General features: G+C 41.5%; 1 protein-coding gene and 1 long non-coding RNA gene across 3 annotated transcripts in view; both read left to right on the top strand.

The window, feature by feature from the left end:
* ACSS2 (acyl-CoA synthetase short chain family member 2) overlaps positions 1–22,498 on the top strand; it is a 59,239-nt gene that overhangs the window by 5,914 nt on the left and 30,827 nt on the right. The gene's annotated exons all lie outside the window — the stretch shown is intronic.
* LOC310679245 lies at positions 7,510–18,737 on the top strand. The gene is made up of 2 exons (XR_014512179.1): positions 7,510–13,272; positions 18,414–18,737. It is a non-coding gene; the product is annotated as an uncharacterized lncRNA (long non-coding RNA).

Raw genomic sequence — 22,498 nt, 5'->3', positions numbered from 1 at the left:
AAAATACATATTTCGTTAAGGAATCAGGTGAAGTTTCAGAATCTGGATTTCGTAGCTGTTCCAGTGTTACTGTCAGGCATTCATTTGTGAGCTTATATTGCGTGTATGTTGCTGTACTTGGTTGTAGGCTGCAGAGAATTGCTCTGGTGTCCCTTCTGATCCTGTTGTGCCACCTTAGTGAATCTCTAGGAGGAGTTTCCTTTGCATTTTTGTAAGAGATTCTGCACCACCCTGTGTTACATTGTGAACTTGTGCCTGAACTTAATGGTGTAACTTCCTTTTGAGGCATTTTGCTGAGATCTACTGCCAGTGTTAATATTCTTGACATTCTGCTCACTGTGGGCCATTGCAGATGCTGTGAAAATGTGAGACAGATGCATACTGTTTGATGCTCTTGGAGGGGCAATGTAATAAATAGCATACAGATCTAGATCAGACTGCAGGATTGCACCCTTCTCTATTCCCCACCCTCTCCCTAGAGTTCAAATTTGGGCTCCTGGGCCTAACTGCAGTTGACTGTTCTGTCAGCAGCAATGTTAACTGTTAACCAAGAGTCCCACTTAACCCAGGATCTGAAGTCAGCTTCGAGATGGTTTCAGATCATGAATGAAATAGGCATACTGGTTAATGCTTACCTGGTAACTGTCAATATTGATATATGGTCAGGCTGTTACGTTAGGCTCTTAATCTCACGGTCGTGGGTTCAAGCTACACATTGGATAGAAGATTCTACATTGTTGGGGGTTGGACTAGATGACTAGAATTCTATGATTCTATAAGAGCAAAGAATTAAGGGAAAGGAACATGAAATCCTATAAGCTGCCCTGATGGTTTCTCCTCATAAAGCAGTCACTGGCATTAATTATGCAGGAGTCCTGTGAAGCAAAGCACTGTTGGACTTTGGTGCAGGTAAAGGGAAGTTATTGCCAGCAGTTGTTTTTTTTTTTAATTGTTTGGTCTGGTTAGAAATCAAGCATCTTTCTTTAACTTCTTATTGCTTCCAAGAGGAAATGAATGAAATAGTAACCTGTTCCATAGGGGAAACCTCCCAGAGGCCACATGCCAGTGAGGATCAGGCCAGAGGCAAAAAGCAGGTGGAGAGATTCTGCTCTTAAGTAGATGGCATTCCATCCATGAAAAAGCCAGAACTTTCTATGCACACAGGTGCATATGGCTCTCTCCATCCAGGCAGGCATCAACACAATTCAAGGACACATTTTGGCCAGGCAATAGCACTCAAGCAGGGCTAGTGAGCTGTGTGGTCTGGCTAATGGCCATTGTATAAGGAGAGCCCTTAAGGTACCCATGCCCATTCTTGAGCAAAGAAACTTCAGAGTGAAACTCCAGTACTGAATTAACCCATATCAATAAATTCAATTTAAACACCTGTGTCTTAAATCAATATACTAGGTTTCTATCCCATCAAGATGTTAAGTGGCATTTGTCCCATGAAAACATGGGCTATAGTATGTATTCATTTTATTTAACACAATACATAAAGCGCTTGTTTGTAAATAATAATAAATTAGTATTTTTTAATTTTCTTATACCACACCTTTCTTTCATTATGGAATTTCCATCATGTGGTTCCCAGGAGGTCTCCCATCCAGGCAGTGACCAGACCTGTACAGTGGTACCTCGGGTTACATATGCTTCAGGTTACATACGCTTCAGGTTACAGACTCCGCTAACCCAGAAATAGTACGTCAGGTTAAGAACTTTGCTTCAGGATGAGAACAGAAATCATGCTCCGGTGGCGCGTCAGCAGCAGGAGGTCCCATTAGCTAAAGTGGTGCTTCAGGTTAAGAACAGTTTCAGGTTAAGAATGGACCTCCGGAACGAATTAAGTACTTAACCCGAGGTACCACTGTATCTGCTTAGCTCCAGACCATTCTCTGGAATTGTTGCTACAGACTAACATGGCCACATCTCTGGGATTTGTTTACTATATTCTGTTTTTGTCTCTCCAATTTGATGTTTTGTAAATCTACTTCTCATTGTGTTGGTTTCTGTTTGGGGACTGCACTTTTGTGTCCCAGATTTTTGCCTACCATTACAACAAAGACAATGGCAGCAATTCCTGTCCTCCTGTATCAGGGATGGGGAACTGGCTCTGTCTGGACCTTTATCTCCACACATCCTTATGGGCCACGTGTCACAAGTGCGCAGGAATGCATATACCAGAGCATATTTCTATTCTTGTTCTTTTTAAAAAAGAATGTCTCCCTTTACTTCTAACTCATAAAGTTGAAAAGATATGAGTTTGAAGCCTTGGTGATGATAAAGGAGTTTCCAAAGCATGAAACCACTCCGGTTGCATATGGGCAAGGAGTAACATTTGCCACTGTGGCTTATAAATTAGACTGAGTTTCTCTTTCTCTGGTATGTAAGGAGATAAAATGCCTTTATCTGGAGGGAAATCCAGAAAGGGCTGCTTTTGAGATGCAATCTGACATCTAAGATAAGGATTTATGTTGGAGCGTAAATCTGGAGAGCAAATTCTATTCTTTCACAAAACTTGAAAGTTCACAACTCCTGTGTTTGTACGTGCGGTTGGTGCATTCCAGTTCACCAAACCAACACGCAGACCTTATCGCTTTTTCAGATTCCCTTTTAAGGGTTGCTGTTTGCCCTGCAAACACAGAAAGATACTGCAGAGAAGATGGTTCTTTGGTTCAATCTAGACGATAAGTGAAAAACCAGCGAACAGCCTTGCATTCCTGGTTTTTTTTAAATAAAATGAAAGCATGAAAAACTAATAAGTAGTAGAGTGAGGGGAGGGGAGAAGCCGATTAACCCTTACACTTCCTGCCACTTATACATACAAAATTGCCCATCCCAAGCTGCTATCCCCCAAGCTGCTATCCCACATGGTGCAAGAGGTGAGGTTGGGCAAATGTTGTCGAACTGGAAACTCCACAATGTATTTTTGAGGTTGCCTTGGAAATTTGGGCTGTAGCACTCCTACTGTCATGATGAGATTAGAGGTTGGGTTTTCTTCAGTATTTTCCAGAGTTCATATCGGCCTGCTTTTCACACCACACTAAGCCAATCCATGGCTTGATGCAAGCACAGGAGTGTACATGCCCCTGGAGAGGAGTTTGTGGCCATTTCACTCCTCCCCAGTCTTTTGCTACACCATGCTAACTCATAGTTTGGCTCAGTGTGTGGTCTAAACCTGGGTTTGTGGTTTAGCTCTCTACAGACTAACCATTAGTTGCAAGCATGAGGTGTAAACCATGAGCCAAGTTATTTTGTTAGTTAAATGAGCTGTAAATCATGCTGAATAAAAAGCAAAACTTTTACATGGAATCGTGTGTTTGCTTCATTTCAATAATCCATGCCAAATAATGGTCATTAGTTGAGCCCTGATATTGATCTGATCCTTTGAACAGTGTGTAAAATTGAATTTCAGTATTCCTTGTTTTGTTTTGCTGATGTATATTAAGTCTCGGTTCAGCCTGAAAAGAAAGTGCTGTTTCCTGATGTGTATGGCATTTATTTATTATATAAGCAAAGCGGCATTCTAGCTCTGCTTGTGTTAGTTACCCTTTTAAGTTTGTGCTTTGAACTCTAACAATAGCTTTAACTGAGGTTACAGTGAGTCTTTCCCTCTAGCTTGAGTTGATATGCATTATGAGCATCGGATGTACAATGTCTATATGAGGTGTAACAATAGAGGTGTCTGGCATGTGGATGTTTTTAGGTGTAGGTTTGTTGGTTGATCTCCACTATAAAATACTATCACCTGCTAGGCAATATAAATGCATTTTTAAAGAAAACAAACGAACAGTTTCAAGGTCCCGTTCTTCAAGATCCATAGAAACTAACAACTGTGTAAGATCGGAGCATTGGATCAATGCGTGGGTCTTAAACCCACCACTTTCTGACGCTAGGGCTCATGAGAGGAAAGTAGATTATGTCCTAAATGTGTGGCCACTGCCAAAAATCTAGCAAATTTCCCCTGCTTTTCTGTAACATTTAGTACAACTTGTGTCCTGACATTAGTGTTGTGTACTTTCCTTGCTACTACTGTTGGCAGTCTGTTTAGGTGACAGCTGTGCATAGGAAAAACATCAAACTTTGAAACCAGTTATGAATGGGTGAAACTAAATAGGACACTTTATTGCCTTCTGATTCCATTTCATTATTACACTGTCTTACAATTTTGGTAGTGTTAGAATAGTGCCGACATCATTGTGGTATCAATAATACACAAGGAGTGGTGGATGGAGACTAGGCACATTTTCTGATGTTACACTTCTTATCCTGTGAATGCCTATTTGCTTTCCTGCTGGGTTATTGCTGCTTCCTCCTCAGCCACCCAAACTGCAAGACCAAACAGTGTTCTACTTCCTTGCCACAGGATATTACAGATACTGCATTAGCAAACCTTGATTTGACTCTTTCCGCCTTTTCCTAGCCCCTCCCATCTTTTGCCAAATCTTCTAAAGAGTTTTGCTAACAGCCGTGGACTGCTTTCCAAATAGTTTTCTGCAGTACAGCTGCCTTCTAAAGATTTGGCCTTTTTTTGCATGTGTCAACAGGACACAAGACAGATAATACCATTGTTTTGCTCTGGGATGACATTTCATCTGTTCTGAAGTAGAAACATAACCTGCAACTTTTAATGTATGTGTTTGGCATATATTTTTTTTCTCTCTCCATAATTAGCTGTCTTCAGAATTCTAGTTCTTGCAAGATCTCATTACATAAATTGTATTTCATCCACAAAGATACCTGCCAAGACTAAAATTGAGTAAGAAGCCAGCCTGACTAATGTAATAAGCTTGGGTGCATAGATGTCTCATATGCTGATTAAATTGGAGGCCCAATTCAATTTCTAGAAGCATGTACATGGTGTTTGTGAAGGAACTTTCCTACTGAAGAACTTCTTTAAAAGGCCACAGGGCTAGCTGAGTATTGTATTGCTGTGGGGTGCTGTAATTGAGAATGGATGTAACATCAAGCAGTTGGTGTTGATCTTTTGTGGCATTGAGAAGTTGTATATTCATGCACTAGCTCATTGGTTAGTCTGCTAACATGAATGGTTATGCCTGATCACAATTTGCAAGAACACACCTGGGGAGAATCCCTTCCTTATTCACAGGGAGCTTATTCACAGTGTATGTGCTTGTCTAAGCCATTTTGAAATGAATGGGAGTTGCACAAGATTGCAACCAAGTGCTTCTGCAACTCCCATTCATTTATTAGTGCAGTGGTACCTCGGGTTACAAACACCTTGGGTTACAAACACTTCAGGTTACAGACTCCACTAACCCGGAAGTAGTACCTCGGGTTAAGAACTTTACTTCAGGATGAGAACAGAAATCGTGCTCCGGCGGCGCGACGGCAGCAGGAGGCCCCATTAGCTAAAGTGGTATCTCAGGTTAAGAACTGTTTCAGGTTAAGAATGGACCTCCGGAACGAATTAAGTTCACAACCAGAGCTACCACTATATCAGCAAAGGATTTTACAGCATCTGCAGATGGTAGGTAGAGCAATGGGGGTGGGGGAAAGAAAAACAGGCTGATGTTGAAGCTGTTCTGAACTTGTAAGAGTTCACAGAAATGGTTTTGTCCTTGGTCCGTAGAAGCACACTGATTTTCAAAAATGTTGATGTTGTTGAGTTCTTGGTTCCGCTTATTTAAAAGAAATGCAAAATCGCAGTAAATGCCTTGAAAGCTAGTGTACTGTGGCAGGGCAGTGCATGATGTACTGTTGTGTATCTGAAAAACCCTAAACCCTCTTATGGGCAGCCTTGGAGCAGTTGAGGTTATTTCACATCTATTATTATTGCTAAATCTTGGTGATTAAAAATGTGGGCAAAGTGCCATATTCTTACAGAGAGCTGGTTTTTCCAGCATTTCTGAGCTCCCTATATTGAGGTTGGTGAGTCTGTGTTGCCTGTGTTAGCTGTTGTTGCCAAGAGTGACTGAAACCGCCTGCACAGATGTATGGCTGTTGCTCCACCTGTAGTCCCAAAGCATAAGATTAGTGCAAAATTTTTTTTACCATCTACTTGATTTGTGTCTGTGCCAGATTTTTTATGTTTATTGTTGTGCTATTGCTGAGTTGGTTTTTTAAATTGATTTCTGGTTTTATTGAGTTGCATAGTGTGTTACTTTTACTGTGTATGTTGCTCAGAAAATGTCTTTTTATGAGGCTGCTCATAAATTGAATAAAATAAATGAATATAAATTGGAGGTATAAGTTGTATGCCTATAGAAGTTTGGAAATCACCTGGAAGCCCAGATGGATCATATGCGACACTGTGCAAAACTGAATTGCACTCATGAAGTGAAAATTATGTCTCTTAATGGTGGATATTTAACTCAGAAGTTAAAAAGAAGGGACATTTTGATCTGCAGTGTGTTGTTTTAGCCATGTTCGTTTCCAGCATATTGAATGGATTGAGAATTCCCTATGATAAACTACATATATACATCCATATGCAAAAGGGTGATTGGAGGAGTGGGAGAAAGCCACTTTGTTCTGCAGAACAGTTCTGGGATCTTGGGCCAGATGTGGAGGACTTCTGCACTCACGTTCTGGAGCCATTTTGGAAGATTTCCTCTATGTTCCATCTGGGCTATGTGAGATGGTCTCTCTTGGGAAATATGCAAACTTCCAGCTACAGTATGTTGCTTGTAGAGAAGTAAAATATTTTGCTCCTACTGGTACTAAGTTCCTGCACAACTAATAGAACTGGACAGAATACATATGCATGAGTCCAGCATGATGGACAACTCTCTTATGACAACTCTCTATACATTTGGGGAAAGAAACTGGGAGGGTTCTTGAAAAAGCTGTGAGTTCAGCATCAGCGGCCTCGTTCAATATTATGCTGTAGAAAGTGGTCAATGAGGGTTGGCCAGAAAAACAGAGTGCAATTTGCTTAAAAGGTTCGGGCAGTTCTTTGGGACTGTAAACTGTCAGTGTCCAAGAATTGCTTTTAATTAAACAAATGGTCTTATGTTGTGATGAGCTGAATCTTAATGTAAAGATGGTGAACTCTAAATCACATGGGGAAGCAGTGGTGGCATATTGTTGCTAAATTTTTACCGTAAGGAGGCTGTTTCATATTGTAGAAGTGTTGATGAGAAGAGGCATGCGATTGCACATAAAAAATGGCTGGTGACATGTGGCAGTCTTTGGAACTATGCTACGATGTGCTGCTGCATATTAAATGGCTTGCTTCTTGGAGCCCTCTCCTTGTGGTTGCATTTCAAATGGCTGCTGTGTCTGTTGTTTATTTTATTTCTTTTCACCAAATTTATATATCTCTTGATGCAATCATGTCAATCATTGGTGGCTCAGTTTTTGTCTATGTAACGTATTATTATAATATTGATTTATATCCCACATTTTTCCCTGAGAGGGACTCAAGGTGGCTTACAAATAAAACAGAAACAGCTAAAATAGGATAAAAAAAATTAAAAAGCAGTTAAACATTATACAAGCACACACATGTGTGATCTATCAAAACATACAGAGACAACTTTTCGCTACTTTTTTGCTAATGCATCATGTTAGTGTTTTTCAGTTTTCTGAGTCGTCCAACCCACCAGCTTGTTTTCCCATCACATATTTGTAAGGTAGAGCAGCTGTTTCTGTTGAGACCAACCTTGTGTCCCAATATTGAGTCTCAACCCGCCAGTTGAAGGCCCCGTGCACTTGGGGGAATTTTTCTGCAGTTATTCTGACATTACTGAAAGATATACTGTATCTGGCAACTAGGAGTTTGTATTTTGTTTTTCCCTGCAATGCCCTGAGCCAGGATAGCAGGCAGGAGTGCACTGATGTTTAGGATAGTTTCCTAAACAAGTTAGTTTTCTCTGCTACTTTTCTTTAAAAATAGGTGTGCCAAAACAGGCCTTCTGTATTAGCACAGCACTGTGCAAGAACTACAGTACAGTGTGTAAAGAAAAAAGAATCTAACTATGCAAGCATTTTTCTTTTTAGTTTGGTTCCATGGGCATTTGTGTATTAAAATGTGTCATTTATTCAAAACTAAAACATACTATGTAACACCCAGCAGATGGGCTGGCTAAACGTATGCACTGCCTTGTTTAAGCTCCAGTGTTTTGGAAAATGGACAGATGAGCGGAATAGTGGACAGATGAGTCTTGCAATAACCTCTGATTAAAAGGTAATGTGTGCTGGAATTTTTTTGCTGAAGTCCCAACAGGAAAAAACCCAAAACACTTTTGTATCAGATGCCATCTAAGGCTATTAGCAGGAGTGCCAGGGGATGGGGGAGTGCCATAATGCATGTTTTGCAATCCCTTGGTGTTTGGGCCAGTGCTGCCTCTTAGGCAGTTACATGTCATTGTGCAATGGTATCCTTTTCACACAATGTGGTTGGCAATTCATAATGTTTAAACAACTGTTATTCTCCCTTGTTTAATTAAGTCGGTATTTCTCAGTGACGCCTATGACTTGATTTTTCCTGATTCTGGGTCACACAGCTTGAATGGACTTGGTCTTGAGATCGACAGTGGAAACAACATACTTGGCTATTTTATTTGGTCTCTCACAATAAGATTTATGATGAAGTAGACCTTTACAGTTTGATGAGCTGGCTCCAGAGGCTGGTGAAATTGAGGGAACAGCCCTAGAGTGGTTTAACTCTTGGCTTATCTCTGGAAAATTATATCATAGAATCATAGAATTGTAGACTTGGAAGGGACCTCAGGAGTCAATCAGTCCAACATCCTGCAATGCAGGAATACTGCCCATAGCCATCTCTGGGTAGACTTGAACAACTAGCCTTCTGGTTAACAGCCAGACCCACTGACCCACTGCACTAGCTGGGGGAGAGCATGTTTCAGATCCTGAGAAGCTAGCCTGTGGCATTTCCTCATCAAGTAATTCTCTTTACAGTTTTGTTTAACATTGTATAAAGCTGTTGGGACAAATCGCCCAGAGTTCTGTGGTGCTGTTAGTATGCTGGGGGTAACAGCTCTTTTTTGTTTTTTTTGTTTTTTTTTTTTTTGTTTTCAACCAGTTCTGAAGTATCAGTTTTGAACACAATTCTTAAAAGGATAAGTGGCAGGCAAGCATTTCTGGGGAGGATATTGCCAAATGTGGGACACACTGGAGAAAAAGCCTTATCTGAAGTCATCACCCACCTTACCATTCAAGGTGGTGGCACCTGAAGGACCTCTGAATATTACCTTACTGAATGAGCAGCCAACCAATGTAGGAGCCAGGTGGGTTACATGAATGCCCACTTCATGCAAATAACCAGCAGTGTTGATGCTGTGTAGAATTGGATTTGAATGTTGACAGATGTCACTGCTTACCAAGATGTCTGTGTGCAGCGACTGACCACATAACTTCCTTCATGTTGCCACAAACTATTTCTGTGTAATGGTGTTCACCACCTCACGGCCCTGGCCAGTAAGTGTGGAGTGCATACAGATGCTTCTCTCTTTGGCGTTGCTGCCATGTGGCTTAGACTTCAGGTGACCTCTTGTCTGCCTGCTGTTTTACGTGGAGCAATCCTTCCTGTAGCGGTAATCTGCATATATGGCTGAATGGTTTTAGCAAGAGTGTGTTTACAAGCTTACCTAGCAAAGTAAAACAGGTGTAGATGTATTTGCTCAATGTATGGGAGGTGGTGTTCACCAAGTGTACATACTGAAGCAGTCTTATCTTCTCATAGTTACTCTTGCTAACTTGTGGAGCTTGTGCCAACTCGGAAATAGAAAACAGGTCTTTCTACCACAGCTGGATGGGAATGGAATTTCTCTAAAACACTTTTAGTAAAAAAATTCCTTCCTTCAAAAGAGATGGCAATGTTTGCTGTGTTCCAAACATGTTGGTTTAATAGGCGTGCTTCTTTCTTTCTTTTTATTTATCAAAGATACTGACTTCGTGTTTCTACAGTAATGTAGAACAAGAGCTTGAGTTCTGTTTATTTTATTACAGTCATATTTCACTGTTCTTCCATTATGAAACTCAGAGTAGCAAGCAGAGGGTTTTCAGATCAAAACCTGTTTAATTGCAGCAAGGTTTCTGCACCGTGTACCTTTGGACCATGCTTTGTTGATGTGTAATGGGGGGTGGGCAGTGTCCAAAAATATTTTGCAATTACTGAAGCAGGGTCCTAGTCTCCAGCGTCCTAGAACCACCCATTTGTCATGAAAGGGGAACTTTTTAGCCACTGAGAAAGAAGTCTTCTTACCCTTTGTGCTGATTAGAGCTAGTTAGAGTGAAAGGAGATTCAGCCACTAAGAAATGGCTCCCAGGGTCACTCTGGAGAAGATGCATGAGAAGAACACTGTGTGCTCCAAAGCTAAGCATGTGGTAATGCTGAAAACACAAGGTGTTTCAGTTACCGGTATGTGAGAATGGTGTGCAACTTCTGTTATGTACAATGGAATTTCAAGGAGAACACACCTTAAGTCATGCCAAAATAAGATATTGGAGTACTCAAAGTATTTTACCCATGCATGTGCACAGAAGATGGTTAAGATACCTGGAAGGCAACACATGATCATTGCAGTGCATCCCTAATTATCATTACTGTATAATTATAAAATTGTAAGGTTATTGTGTGATCTTAGAAGTGGGTGTGGCTGTGTGAGGGCATGGCTAGGACTGTCATGAAGGGACCCTGCATTTCTAAATTTCACCACTATGCTACTGATGCTTTGTAGCCAAGGCACTTGACCTGTAGGAGAGTGTACAAGTGGACCTTAAATTCTGCACACTGGCTGAGGAGTTGCAAAGTCATTGGTAGCCAAATGTTACACACCAAGCACATTAATAAAAAAGCAGTACAACCAATAGTGTTCAGTTATATTCCTCTTACCTGCACTCTAAGGTTGATCAGTGAGGATTCAGTAAGCATTTATACCTCATTTGAGGGCACAGTATCAATATAAAATGGACAGCTTTATCCTAGGATATAATTCCATGTCAGTTCAATTTGTGACGGTTGTTATCTTGTCTGTTTTGACAGGCTTTGTATTTAGTGGATTCTGTTCCCTGCATAGTCACTTTCGCCTTTTCCCTTGAGGGAAAAGAGCATAGTGTTTATTTTAGTGTAGATATTGTGGAAATTGTTTGGAAGGCTTGAAATCAAATATTTCCATCTTAGTTGCTAATCCTATATATCTTGTTTCTCAGCTCTTAATAAGTCAGGAGCTTGGCTTATGTGCTCAGAATAACTACTTCAGCAAGAGCCTGGAGTGTTGTTTCTTCCTGTATTTAATTTTGGCGTGCTAGCAGTGGTTCCCAAACATCTTCGGCCCTTGGGCACATTTAGAATTCTGATAATGTGCCTTGGGCACCAGTTGCGAAATGGCTGCCAAGAGGGTATGGCATAGTAAAAAATGGCTGCCATATCTATGAAAGTTGACATAGACAGGACCATAAAATTTTGCAGAGATGTAAAACTTCTAATAATCCCCCCCCCCAGATGTGACCAAATATGTTCCAGGAACTTTATTTTCCAAACGGTGCTACAGAATGTGTCCAATGCTGCTGCCAATACTGCTGTCACATTTGCCCAGCATGTACTATGGATCTTTCCCCTCCTCACCACTCCCAGTGTGGTGTTGTGGTTAAGAGCGATGGACTTGTAATCTGGGGAACCGGGTTCGTGTCTCCGCTCCTCCACATGCAGCTGCTGGGTGACCTTGGGCCAGTCACACTTCTTTGAAGTCTCTCAGCCCCACTCACCTCACAGAGTGTTTGTTGTGGGGGAGGAAGGGAAAGGAGAATGTTAGCCGCTTTGAGACTCCTTCGGGTAGTGATAAAGCGGGATATCAAATCCAGACTCCTCCCCCTCCCCTTCCCCTCCCCTTAAAGCCCCTGTACACCCTCAAAATCTGCACCAGAGGGTTGGGGGAACCCTGTGGAGCAGATATTTGGGGTTGTTGGTGAAAAGAAGGAAGTCCTATTCTGCAAGTGAAACCTGGTTTGTGCATCATTGGATACAATTCTAAGTCTTGTTTGTGCTTCCACTTGAAGAGTTACTCTTAAACTCGGGTATTGCATGAATATTCATGCATAATCACAAATAAATATGTATTTAATGTTGGCCGGCTAGTAATCATCCTATTTTATTTATTTAAATATTTTATATCCTGTTCTTTAGTCAAAAAAGGCTCCCAGAGTCGCCATACAAATCATGAGAAAGAGAGGAGAGAGAAGGAAGGAAGGAAGGAAGGAAGGAAGGAAGGAAGGAAGGAAGGAAGGAAGTAAGTCCCTGGCCTCAAGTTTACAATATGAAAAGACATTATGGGAAATAAATGGATTGGAAAGGAAGAAGAAATAAGCATATGCAAACACAAGTTCTTAATTACAAAATATGGAACAGGAAGAATAGAAAAGAGTAATGTTTGGGAGAAACACTCAGATTAGTGTGGGGACGGGGGCTGAATGTCATCTGAAATGAGCAGAAAAGACTTGCCAAGCAGGCTGTTGTTTGAAGTCCAGGGAAAAGTCAAATCAGTCAACAAAGCTAAAAATAGCCCTGCAGGATGAACCCTCAGCCCAACACACACACACACACACAATTTTAACAACAGACCCCAAACACAGGATCAGAATCCCCCTTGGCTTTTTAGTTCTCTGGAGAAATTGGCTCAGGTATATGTGTGTGCGCGCACACACACACACACATGCACACACACCTTTTTACTGCCAATGATGCATGAGGTGGCTGAGTGGACAGTTCTCTATCCATTTGCTTCCAAGAGAGAGAGAGAGAGAGAAGGATGGAGAGAGTAAAAGCTAACCTCTGAGGCTTTGACTGCCCTTCAAACACACAAGCAGAAGATGGCCAGCTGGACGAAAGATCAGAAAACATCACACCACACCCCTCCTCTATTTTGGAAAAAAAGGGAAAATACGCACACAAGAAAAAACACTCAGAAAAGGGAGAAATGGAAGAAGTGGCCTCAGTGGTCCAGAGTTGCCCCCACAACCCCCCAAGTTTAAGGCAAGAAATAGACAAGGGTCAGCAGAATGCCATCCCTTTAGTTCTGCAAAAAGAAGAAAAAGTCTCACAAAAGGGAGGAAGTTGTAAAAGTGGTTTCTACAGTCCAGAGCTACCCGGCCAAGCACAAGTGACTCCCAACAACTGCCACCCCCCCAATAAAACAAGGGAAAAAATGTATACTCAGCCACTGGCACCACTTGGTTTTTGGCAAAGTGTAACTCCTTTTTCTCACCTGTACTTTTCCTGTCCAGAACAGAAGGGAGAGGGCAGCTGCCACCCAATCAGCACTGACTTTGGAAAAGGGGCAGCAGAGAGTCTGTGTACTGGTCCAGTAAGCGCTTCCACTGCGCCACCAGCAACAGCTTTCTTTGCAGAGTATTAATTAAGTCCAGTGCAGAGATTCTTGTTGCAGTACAAGCTTCAAACTCTCAGCAGCAAAAGAAATAACGACACCGGGAAGCCTGTCTTTCCAAAGACAGGTTTATTGCAGAAAGATAACAGAAACACCTCCGGAGCTTTCACACATTTTGCTTCACGTCCAGCACGCCCCCCAAACAGGCAGAGAAAACAAACACTCTTTATATACTGAGCAACTTAACAACTTAACGAGCTTGACTACTTAAAGTCACATTACATTGCTAATTTGCCAGCGTCTTAGGTTTCACACCCTAACACCCCCTCTCGCTGGCAATACAAAAACAAAATTACTTCAGACCCATTTCTTCACAAAAGTTTTCATGCCGCTGAAACCCAAGCGGTTTTGTAAAACCATCAGCTTGATTTTCATGACTGGGACAGTAATTTAATTTAACAATTCCTGCTTTTACCGTTTGACAAACATTTTGAAAGCGGATATCCAAATGTTTTGTACGACCTTTAAACTGCCCATTTTGTGCTAACTTAAGACACGGTTGATTATCACCCCATACAGTGATTGGAGTGATGGCCTTTTCATACATCTCTTGTGCCAAGCATTTGTAAAATTCTAGATCTCTACATAACTCAGATAAGGCACAGAACTCAGCTTCTGTTGACGACAAAGCAATCAGGTTCTGTTTCTTGGATCTCCACCCAATCAGAGAGTTACCAAATTTTATTACACAGCCAGATACTGATTTTCTATCTTTTAAATTTGCCCAATCACTATCTGCCCAACAAGTAATCTGTGCTTGTCCTTTCGAAGATAATTCAAGGCAAAAATCTTTGGTGTATTGTAAATATCTTAACACTCTTTGAATTCCTTTCCATGCATTTACACTAGGTTTTGAAGCTTCTCTGCTGAGTAAGTTAACAGCGTAAGCAATATCTGGTCTACTCCATTGCGAAAGATGAAGTAAGCTTCCCAGTGCTGACTGAAAGATTTCAGCACGCTTGAATTCAGCACTATCCTTGAACTCATTGTCTTTTACAAAACCCATTTCCATTGGTGTTCTAACACCTGCACACTCCGTCATGCCAAACTTTTTCAACATTTGCAATATCTTGCCTTTTTGATTCAGTAGAAAACTGCCATTTTTGGTCCTATCTATCTGAACACCAAGATAGACCTTCACATCACCAAGATTCTTAACTTTGAAGTGTTTATTTAACTCTTTGGCTAGTTTTTTTACTTGTTCTTGTGTCTTTGAAGTATAAATCAGGTCATCTACATAAACAAGCAAAGATTCTTGAGCATCTCCTGAACCTCTGAAATATAAGCAATTGTCAGCCTTGCTCCTGCTAAAACCAATGCCTACCAAAACGTCATTCAAACACTCATTCCAATTATGAGCAGATTGCTTGAGTCCATAAATAGATTTATGTAGTTTCCATACCTGATTTGATTTACCAACTTTCAATCCTGGCGGTAGCTCCATATAGAGCTCTTCAGCCAAGTCTGAATGAAGATAAGCTGTAGAGACATCAAATTGATTCACTTTAAACCCTTTCTGAGCAGCAACTGCTAATAGTGCCCGTAGGGTTTCACTCCTTGAAGTGGGTGCATAGACTTCTGAATAATGTAACCCCTTTCTTTGAGTAAAACCTCGAGCTACAAGCCTTGCTTTGTACTCTGGTTTCCCCATCGCTGTTGTCTTTATCCTGTACACCCACCTACAACTTACTGCCTTGGTACCTTCTGGAAGTTTGGTGATGGAAAACACACCCAGGTCTTTCATAGAATTCAACTCCTTTTGCATGGCCTCACGCCACCTACTGGCCTCCTCCTGGGGTAATTGCTCAACCTCCTCAAAACTTTCAGGCTCACAATTTGCCAAACCAGCCCAAACACTAATAGCTTGGTACCTTTCAGGAGGTTTACCTTTGTTGGTACGCTTGGAACGCCTTGGCAGTTCCTGCGATGTTCCTTCAGTTTCCCCCTCTGACTCAGAATCACTAGTCGTCACCTGTTTGTCACTAGTAGTCACCTGTTTGTCACTAGTAGTTGAAGAACTTTCTGTTTCTGACTTTACACGTCTCTCTTGCTGTACAGGTGAACTTTTAGAGCTAGAAGATTCTGACTTTACAGACTTGGGTGAACTAGACGATTTCTCACCCTCGTCCTCAGACTCAAATTCCTCAGCCTGTTCTGGAACTAATACCTGCCCTGGGGCCTGAGTTTCATTGTTACTCTCCACCACATCAAATAGTATGTCAGGATTTCCATGAATTTTAGTCCAACCATCCTGTTCACAAAATTCCGCACTTCTGCTGATTGTGATTTTCGTTTGATTGCCTTCTACATTCACAAATCTCCAACCTTTTGTGTTTGCTTGATAACCACAGAAAAACATTTCTTTAGACCTAGGATCGCCTTTCCTACGTTGTGCCCTAGGCACCAGCACATAAGCACGACATCCAAAAACTCTTAGATGATCAATTTTTGGTTTTTTTCCAAATAGCATGAAGTAAGGAGTGTTGCCTACTGTGCTATTGTACACTCTGTTAAAAGTATAATTCGCATACAGTGCAGCCTCAGCCCAAAAACGCTGTGGAAGTCCAGAATCAAACAGCAAAGCAGCAATGGCTTCCTGTAATGTTCGAAATTTTCTTTCGGCAACTGCATTCTCCTGTGGTGAATAGGGATTGGTAAGTCTATGAACTATACCTTTCCTTTTTAACCACGTCTCCAGCGTGTGGTTCACATATTCCCCACCACGATCTGATTGTATTTTACGTACCCTGGTGTCAAATTTACATTCGACTTCTTCAATCCAATCCATCAGGATGGAAGCTGCTTGTGATTTTTCTTTCAGAAAGAAAACCCAACTAGCTCTTGAAAAATCATCCACCAAAATTTGCATAAATCTCGCACCTCCAAGCGATTTGACTGGCATAGGGCCACACACGTCTGTGTGCACAAGTTCAAAGGGTTTCTTGCTTACTCTATCAGATCTAGGATAGTTACATGTCTTAACCTTAGCATGTTTACAAGCACAACAATCCAGAAAATTTGGACAGGGTTTAATGTTACACTCCTCAGCTAAATCTGGCATCTTGCTTACATACTTAAAGCATATATGAGCTAACCTTCTGTGTAGTAGATGTACACAACCTGTATGAGGAGCCTTATTTACACACTTAGCTTGCGCTTCACCTGTTGAACATCTACCTGCTGCTAACTGCTCTTCATCCAAAACAAAAAGCCCATCCTCACAGGGAATTTTAACTAGCTCCTTCCCCTGTTTCGAAATGGTGCACACATCATTTTCAAACTCAACCTTAAAACCACCTTTTACCAGGCATGACACACTCAAAAGTCCATTCTTCATTCCTGGAAGAACAAAAACAGGAAGGTTAGTTTGCAAACAGTTAACATAAATTGTGCCTTTAAGGTTCATTTCTCGTTTACTATTGTCTGCTATCGTCACGGTTTTTGCAACTGGCAATGTCTTGCAGTTCATCAAGCTGCCACTAGATGTCGCTGGAACTAAACTGTGACTTGCTCCACTGTCAATTATCCACTTCAAGGTTTGTTGGCTCCTTTTAGGACTCTGTTGTGCTGCCATTGCAGATAGTCCCTTATCAGCACCTGCTCCCCCTCTGGATCGTTGATTCTTGTAGTTCTCACGTCGTCTTCCCCTGTAGCTCCGGAAACTGGCCTTGGACTGTTGAAATTCCTGTTGCTTTTCTGGACACTTTGCTATCAAATGAAACCTGCTGCCACATCGAAAACATGGCTTGCTGGCCATAGCAGACACTTGTGAGGCTTCCTTACAGCTCTGCCTGCTAGTTCCCTCACGCTGAGAATTATCTGAACATCCAACCCTTGGGGTATTTGAATTATCAATATGTTTTCGATGATGTTGATATCCTTGCTCACACAATCTACCAGTCACATAATTCATATTCAGCTGGTCCTCTGGCAAAACTTGTAAAGTTAGTACTAAGTTTTCAAACCCTGCATGCAGGCTGCTAAGCAGAGTATAAACTTTAATATTTTCAGGAAAATTCACACCTAGAGATGACAGTCGGTTGAAATACTCAGTCATCTGTGACGTGTGTTCAACCACACTATCCCCTGGCTTCAGTTTCAACTCATACAAAGCACGTATAATGTTCACCTTCTCTCCGGGCGTGGCTCTATGGTGAATTCGCCTAAGAGCTTCCCAAATTTCAAATGCAGACCTTAAATTTTCCACATGTGGTAATTGGGAATCGTCTATCGATACCATCAACATGCATCTAGCTTTAGTGTCCATTTTATCATGTTCCCTGTTCTGAGCATGTGCAGCAGCCTGTTGCTCTGCTGTGGCATCTGCTGCAACAGCCACAAACGGCTTTCGCCTCTGGACATAGTCAGCCCACACTTCTTTGGCTTCCAACCAGACTTGAGCCCTCTTAGACCACCGCACGTAATTAGCAGAGTTCAACTTTGTAAAGGGAACCTGAAATTTTCCACTGCCATTCTTGGGGTCTGCTGCTACTCCCTCTGTGTGCCCTTGCTTCTCTTTCCCCTTGGGATTTGTTTTACTCACTTTTCAGACGCCTCCAGCCTCTCAGTTCCTTTAAGAGCTGGATTTACGACCAAGCCGGTCTTCTCTCATCCGAAAGCTGCTTTCACTTTCTCTGCACACAATACAGCTGTAGAAACGTAGAAGGATCCATAACCTAAGAGAGTCTGTGTACTGGTCCAGTAAGCGCTTCCACTGCGCCACCAGCAACAGCTTTCTTTGCAGAGTATTAATTAAGTCCAGTGCAGAGATTCTTGTTGCAGTACAAGCTTCAAACTCTCAGCAGCAAAAAAAAACGACACCGGGAAGCCTGTCTTTCCAAAGACAGGTTTATTGCAGAAAGATAACAGAAACACCTCCGGAGCTTTCACACATTTTGCTTCACGTCCAGCACGCCCCCCAAACAGGCAGAGAAAACAAACACTCTTTATATACTGAGCAACTTAACAACTTAACGAGCTTGACTACTTAAAGTCACATTACATTGCTAATTTGCCAGCGTCTTAGGTTTCACACCCTAACAGTTCAGTCTATATGTAGCGCAGCAAAGAACTCTGAAGCTTGTGTTTCAGTGGCGGTGCTTTTCAATTGGTACTTTAATGGGTACCAAAGGGATTGTATGCAGGGCAGTGTTTGAAATTCCCTGGACATCAGGTGTGTTTTGCCACTTGGCATGGCCAAATTGTGACCAGTTTGAGACGTATGGTCACGATGTATGGCGACTGAGACTTGAAAGTAAAACTGTTGCAGCCTGAGTCACCTGGGTGCTGCTGCAGGCAGTGTGAGAGTAAAAAATGGCGCCCTGCATGACTCACAAGTAAGATTGCTTTTAAAATTGAAAAATAAAACTTACAACTAGGCATTCTGATTTGGCACCATTTGGCAAATAGCTTATATACCTGCATTTCTAACACTGATGCAGGTGTAGTTCTTGTTGAACTGTTTCTTTAAATCTAAAGGTTCATCATTGTTTCACCCAATGTGTATACCTTTAAGGGGCCGGAGCAAGGGCCAGAGTAAACTAATGAGATCCAGCCTTGCAGCTGTGAGGCATAGCAGGTGCTGCTGAGTTGCATTGATTAAGCTGTGTTGGGAATTGGCCACAGTATATAAGGAGCAGCACCTAGCTCTGCCATTTACCCTGGGGATGGGCTGGTGGTTGGGTCTGGTTTGGTTGTTGATGTAAATGGAGTTTTTGTTTTTCTTATTAAACCTTGTTTAAGTTATTTTTGAGTCCCTTCTTTTTAATGCAAGCTCTCCCCAGCAAGCTCTCTGCGCTACTATACTGCGAAAAAGCCAACAGTTCTGCCAACAGGTGCTGCAATTTCTCCAAGCCACTTTTGCACATTTTGTTATTTCTTTGGGGTTTTTTTTTAAATGAAAGAAGGAACAGTCTTCTTTCACTTTTATTCCCTCGACTTACTTACTCGCTGGGGAAACTGTTTCCCTTTACTTTTTCCTTGTTATTAAATTCCTTTTAACTTTGAAAATTGAGAATATTATATAAAATATCCACATCAATGTTTATAGGAATGTCAGCACATTTTTGAGAGAAACTGTCTTTTACACCAGCATGAAACATAACATGTTCTCTTTGAGATGTTCAATACAAAGAGCTTCTTGAAGTTTACAAACTAATTTTCAGAGTGTGTTTACCATATGCCATACTGTCTTGAACATCAAAATGTGGAAAAAACAGCCCTCTTTCTGGTCTAGCTTTCAGTGCTGAATAAAGGTTAGTTGGTATGTAAGAGTGTTGGGTTGAAATAAACCCAATAAATAAATCACGTCGGGGTCACCAGATGTTGGGTTGAAATAAACGACAGACGAGTGATGAGTGTCATATGGGAGGCATCTCTCGAGCATGTCTCAGAGAGTCCCTTTTATTGAATATTACAGCATTGCCACGTATGTGCTTGTTGCTGATTGGTTAACACAAAGACAAAGCAAGGGTTGCATATAGGCTGCATATAGGCATTGATCATCAATAGATTAAAGGGTTGGGAAAGGAACACAGAGTTAGACAGGTATGAAAACCTCCTTGTTAAACTGTTACTATTGATTGATATTCACATTCATAGATGTGGTCAACCATGCATTAAGAACAGGTAACCGAACATTCTAGGGTGGGTGAGCACGGAATGCTTTAGCTCAGCATGTGCAGAAGCAAAACTTCCCATCATAAGGGTTAGGGTTTTGTTTTGTTTTTTGTATCTTCTGAACAAATAGCTGATGGCAATACTAGACAATACTCAAGTAAGAAGGCCAGAAAGTGACTGAATTTTCAGTAGAGACATGCCTAAAGGTTTTGCTAAAGATGATATGAAGCAAGACATCCTTTTCTACATCCATGGCATTATTGGTGGAAGTCGTTTAATTTTTTTTTTAAAAAAAATTATTTCAATTTGTTCTATTTTCTGAAAGCAAAGGCACTGGATTTTTTGTTTTATTAGTATCCACAATTTCTAACCTCTTGTTGCATTTTTGTATGTGTATGACTAAGGAAGTATCTCTTTTTGTAATGTGGGCATGACCCAGGCTGTTATGTGTGGGGCTTTTTGGGCTGTGTGGGGGTGAGTATTTAATATATTGTATTATAGCAGAGAGATCTGTGAATAGCTTGCTAGCTTTGTTTGGTGAGCGACATCCTAACAATCACCATATTGATGAAAGGCAAAATTGCTTCTTCTTTCTGTGAACTAGCAAGGAAAATTCATACACTGGGAAAAGTTCTGTTTCAATATTCTTTTCTGCCCATTCAGCTTGTTGGTCTTTACATTGATCTGGCTCTCTACAGAGGACTGGGTGGAACCCCCTTCTCCCTGTCTGATTTGCTAGGCTGGACTCAGCTCATCTTACACCATCAGCCCTCACCCTAGCTGTGAGCAAATAGGCTTCTTAGCAGTGTATGAGCCCAGGGGAGGGAATCGGTGTGCAATGTGTTGCAGTTGCATTGAGTAAGAGAACATAAATTAAACATTTCATGCTTCAAATGAGGGCTCGGGTTATTGTGGAATATTCCAGCCGCCACTGCAGTCGAATAAGCTGTGACTGAGGATCTTTGGGGTGACGTCTAACCCATTTGCCCTTTTGACAAGGGAGAACAGAGTGACGCCTTACTGGGAGCAGGGAAAGTAAGACGTGCCAAATCTTTTATTCATCGTGTGCCACATTCTTGTGCAACAGATAGGTATAGAGAAGGAGTGGCAAGCCAGTGCTGCTCCAGATGTTGTTGGACTTCCATCAGCCAGCCAGCATGCCCAGTGGATGATGGAAGTTGTAGTCTAGCCACATATGAAGGACCACAGGTTCCCTGCCCCTGGTCTAGAGGCCTCAGTTAAAGGTTCTTAGTTGCATTGTGGTCTTGAGCTATGCCCTTTAGTATTTAGATAATTTGTATTACGTATTTGATTATGCCCAGGGTCTCTGTACCTCTGGGGCAGGGGAGATTGAGGATTTTCCCTTTTATGCCATTAAGAGTCCACTTCATGTAAAAGTTGAAACAATAAATGATCTCCTGTCGCCACTTTTTTATTTAAAAAGTAAGTTTAAGCATGTCAGTTAAGGGCACGTTCTAAGCAGAAAAGACCCACAAGAGGATGGTAACTTTGGTGGATGTTAACTTTGTTAAGGCAGATGCTAACCAGATTTTTGTCAGTAGTTTTTTTTTTTTTAGGAATCCAGTATAGGCAAGGAGAGAAACAACATTAAATGTTTGGTGTTAGTGCCAATAACCCACAGCTGTCTTGGCAACTAGTTACTTTGGGTTGTTGTTGCTGTTTACACCCTGGTTGTAATCACATGCATACTCACCTGGGAGTAAATTCCACTAAGTTCAGTGGAGCTTGCTTCTGAGTAGGCATGTATAGAATTGTGTAATAATAGCCTTCTGGGAATGTGGAGAACATAAGTAAAAATAAATGTGCCACTTTCTGAAATGATCTGCCCCAACTTGAGAATAAGAAACTGGCAGCTAAAATCACATGAAAGCTATATAGTCCACATGACGACAGATGCTAGGTCACCCCTCCAAACAGGCCTCTGCCTTGACTTTTGTGGCAAGACAGCAATGCCTTCTTGGCGACCATGCTGGAAAACCTCCTAAAGTGGGCATCTAATGAGTTTCTTTCTCTTTCGTGATGGTGAAGTATCACAAATAAAAGGGACAGGCTAGTAGAAACTTTGAGAGCTGTTGCATTTTTATATAGGCTTGCTTGCAATGTTGCATTTGTCCCTCCACCAATCTGCATGAGGGATACCAATATTGAGCTACACCTGAAAGCATGGCTATGCCCACCCTTACATGAGGAAGAATGTATACCTTTATTAAATGCACAACAATCAGTTCTGGAGGGGATCAGCATTCAATCAATAATGGCAGCTGGAATGTGTTTGTTCTCCGCAGACACAGGCAAGAACCTGCCAGGTGACTAAAGTATGGGAACGGAGCCAGGTAGTTACAGTTATGACAGTCTAGAAGAATTTTGCATGGGTACTAAATAAAATTTCCAGTTCCGAGAGCCAAAGATCAGTCTCTGATTAAATCGAAGCACAGTTTCAAACACTTGTCGGATGTTAGCGATCCATTTACAGGCTTCAACAGGTTCCT

The sequence above is a fragment of the Podarcis tiliguerta genome (genome assembly GCF_965153285.1).
Source record: "Podarcis tiliguerta genome assembly, chromosome: 6".
Taxonomy (NCBI): domain Eukaryota; kingdom Metazoa; phylum Chordata; class Lepidosauria; order Squamata; family Lacertidae; genus Podarcis; species Podarcis tiliguerta.
Note: the sequence above shows the minus strand (reverse complement) of the source record. Positions and strands in the feature narration are given on the sequence as shown.